Source organism: Styela clava, unplaced genomic scaffold (assembly GCF_964204865.1).
Source record: "Styela clava unplaced genomic scaffold, kaStyClav1.hap1.2 HAP1_SCAFFOLD_226, whole genome shotgun sequence".
In the NCBI taxonomy this organism is placed as follows: Eukaryota; Metazoa; Chordata; class Ascidiacea; order Stolidobranchia; family Styelidae; genus Styela; species Styela clava.
In genome coordinates this window covers 12,501-16,181 of record NW_027556769.1, presented here as the reverse complement: position 1 = coordinate 16,181, position 3,681 = coordinate 12,501, and positions in this window count along the sequence as shown.

Sequence of the window (3,681 nt, the reverse complement as noted above, 5' to 3'; positions counted from 1 at the left end):
TAACCTAACCCTAGGTAAGGCATGTCAGAGCGAAAGACAATAATTTCGAATGAGCCAAGAATGAGCGGTGCGGGGCCGGTCGGAGCGCACCCTTTTCTCGGTGGCTGGCGGGCGAGAGAGTGCTGCGTCGCCGGCATCGGCGTCGAAAGAAGCCGAGCCGAAAAAAGTTAATGTACAAACGTGCAAGCATACTAACCTAACCCTAGGTAAGGCATGTCAGAGCGAAAGACAGTAATTTCGAATGAGCCATGAAAGAGCGGTGCGGGGCCGGTCGGAGCGCACCCTTTTCTCGGTGGCTGGCGGGCGAGAGAGTGCTGCGTCGCCGGCATCGGCGTCGAAAGAAGCCGAGCCGAAAAAAGTTAAAGTACAAACGTGCAAGCATACTAACCTAACCCTAGGTAAGGCATGTCAGAGCGAAAGACAGTAATTTCGAATGAGCCAAGAAAGAGCGGTGCGGGGCCGGTCGGAGCGCACCCTTTTCTAGGTGGCTGGCGGGCGAGAGAGTGCTGCGTCGCCGGCATCGGCGTCGAAAGAAGCCGAGCCAAAAAAAGTTAAAGTACAAACGTGCAAGCATACTAACCTAACCCTAGGTAAGGCATGTCAGAGCGAAAGACAGTAATTTCGAATGAGCCATGAAAGAGCGGTGCGGGGCCGGTCGGAGCGCACCCTTTTCTCGGTGGCTGGCGGGCGAGAGAGTGCTGCGTCGCCGGCATCGGCGTCGAAAGAGGCCGAGCCGAAAAAAGTTAATGTACAAACGTGCAAGCATACTAACCTAACCCTAGGTAAGGCATGTCAGAGCGAAAGACAGTAATTTCGAATGAGCCATGAAAGAGCGGTGCGGGGCCGGTCGGAGCGCACCCTTTTCTCGGTGGCTGGCGGGCGAGAGAGTGCTGCGTCGCCGGCATCGGCGTCGAAAGAGGCCGAGCCGAAAAAAGTTAATGTACAAACGTGCAAGCATACTAACCTAACCCTAGGTAAGGCATGTCAGAGCGAAAGACAGTAATTTCGAATGAGCCAAGAAAGAGCGGTGCGGGGCCGGTCGGAGCGCACCCTTTTCTCGGTGGCTGGCGGGCGAGAGAGTGCTGCGTCGCCGGCATCGGCGTCGAAAGAAGCCGAGCCGAAAAAAGTTAAAGTACAAACGTGCAAGCATACTAACCTAACCCTAGGTAAGGCATGTCAGAGCGAAAGACAGTAATTTCGAATGAGCCAAGAAAGAGCGGTGCGGGGCCGGTCGGAGCGCACCCTTTTCTAGGTGGCTGGCGGGCGAGAGAGTGCTGCGTCGCCGGCATCGGCGTCGAAAGAAGCCGAGCCAAAAAAAGTTAAAGTACAAACGTGCAAGCATACTAACCTAACCCTAGGTAAGGCATGTCAGAGCGAAAGACAGTAATTTCGAATGAGCCATGAAAGAGCGGTGCGGGGCCGGTCGGAGCGCACCCTTTTCTCGGTGGCTGGCGGGCGAGAGAGTGCTGCGTCGCCGGCATCGGCGTCGAAAGAAGCCGAGCCGAAAAAAGTTAAAGTACAAACGTGCAAGCATACTAACCTAACCCTAGGTAAGGCATGTCAGAGCGAAAGACAGTAATTTCGAATGAGCCAAGAAAGAGCGGTGCGGGGCCGGTCGGAGCGCACCCTTTTCTAGGTGGCTGGCGGGCGAGAGAGTGCTGCGTCGCCGGCATCGGCGTCGAAAGAAGCCGAGCCAAAAAAAGTTAAAGTACAAACGTGCAAGCATACTAACCTAACCCTAGGTAAGGCATGTCAGAGCGAAAGACAGTAATTTCGAATGAGCCAAGAAAGAGCGGTGCGGGGCCGGTCGGAGCGCACCCTTTTCTAGGTGGCTGGCGGGCGAGAGAGTGCTGCGTCGCCGGCATCGGCGTCGAAAGAAGCCGAGCCAAAAAAAGTTAAAGTACAAACGTGCAAGCATACTAACCTAACCCTAGGTAAGGCATGTCAGAGCGAAAGACAGTAATTTCGAATGAGCCATGAAAGAGCGGTGCGGGGCCGGTCGGAGCGCACCCTTTTCTCGGTGGCTGGCGGGCGAGAGAGTGCTGCGTCGCCGGCATCGGCGTCGAAAGAAGCCGAGCCAAAAAAAGTTAAAGTACAAACGTGCAAGCATACTAACCTAACCCTAGGTAAGGCATGTCAGAGCGAAAGACAGTAATTTCGAATGAGCCATGAAAGAGCGGTGCGGGGCCGGTCGGAGCGCACCCTTTTCTCGGTGGCTGGCGGGCGAGAGAGTGCTGCGTCGCCGGCATCGGCGTCGAAAGAAGCCGAGCCGAAAAAAGTTAATGTACAAACGTGCAAGCATACTAACCTAACCCTAGGTAAGGCATGTCAGAGCGAAAGACAGTAATTTCGAATGAGCCAAGAAAGAGCGGTGCGGGGCCGGTCGGAGCGCACCCTTTTCTCGGTGGCTGGCGGGCGAGAGAGTGCTGCGTCGCCGGCATCGGCGTCGAAAGAAGCCGAGCCGAAAAAAGTTAAAGTACAAACGTGCAAGCATACTAACCTAACCCTAGGTAAGGCATGTCAGAGCGAAAGACAGTAATTTCGAATGAGCCAAGAAAGAGCGGTGCGGGGCCGGTCGGAGCGCACCCTTTTCTAGGTGGCTGGCGGGCGAGAGAGTGCTGCGTCGCCGGCATCGGCGTCGAAAGAAGCCGAGCCAAAAAAAGTTAAAGTACAAACGTGCAAGCATACTAACCTAACCCTAGGTAAGGCATGTCAGAGCGAAAGACAGTAATTTCGAATGAGCCATGAAAGAGCGGTGCGGGGCCGGTCGGAGCGCACCCTTTTCTCGGTGGCTGGCGGGCGAGAGAGTGCTGCGTCGCCGGCATCGGCGTCGAAAGAAGCCGAGCCGAAAAAAGTTAATGTACAAACGTGCAAGCATACTAACCTAACCCTAGGTAAGGCATGTCAGAGCGAAAGACAGTAATTTCGAATGAGCCAAGAAAGAGCGGTGCGGGGCCGGTCGGAGCGCACCCTTTTCTCGGTGGCTGGCGGGCGAGAGAGTGCTGCGTCGCCGGCATCGGCGTCGAAAGAAGCCGAGCCGAAAAAAGTTAATGTACAAACGTGCAAGCATACTAACCTAACCCTAGGTAAGGCATGTCAGAGCGAAAGACAGTAAACTCGAATGAGCCATGAAAGAGCGGTGCGGGGCCGGTCGGAGCGCACCCTTTTCTCGGTGGCTGGCGGGCGAGAGAGTGCTGCGTCGCCGGCATCGGCGTCGAAAGAAGCCGAGCCGAAAAAAGTTAAAGTACAAACGTGCAAGCATACTAACCTAACCCTAGGTAAGGCATGTCAGAGCGAAAGACAGTAATTTCGAATGAGCCAAGAAAGAGCGGTGCGGGGCCGGTCGGAGCGCACCCTTTTCTCGGTGGCTGGCGGGCGAGAGAGTGCTGCGTCGCCGGCATCGGCGTCGAAAGAAGCCGAGCCGAAAAAAGTTAAAGTACAAACGCGATGCTAATGAGCGAGCCGTTGTCTCGACTAATGTGTAGGGGGCGTTCGATCGAGCGTCTGGCTTGAGCGCTTGTCGGCCTAGCAGAACGGTCGCATTGTTATGCCCGGGTTTTAGGCACCGCTGCAGGCGGCCGGCAGAGCTCTTGTTTGTGCGAAACTGAATGGATCGAGCCCGAGAGAGGGCGAGCAAAGAAAAAACGCAAATCGCTCCGCCTGGCACTGCCGGCGAGAGCG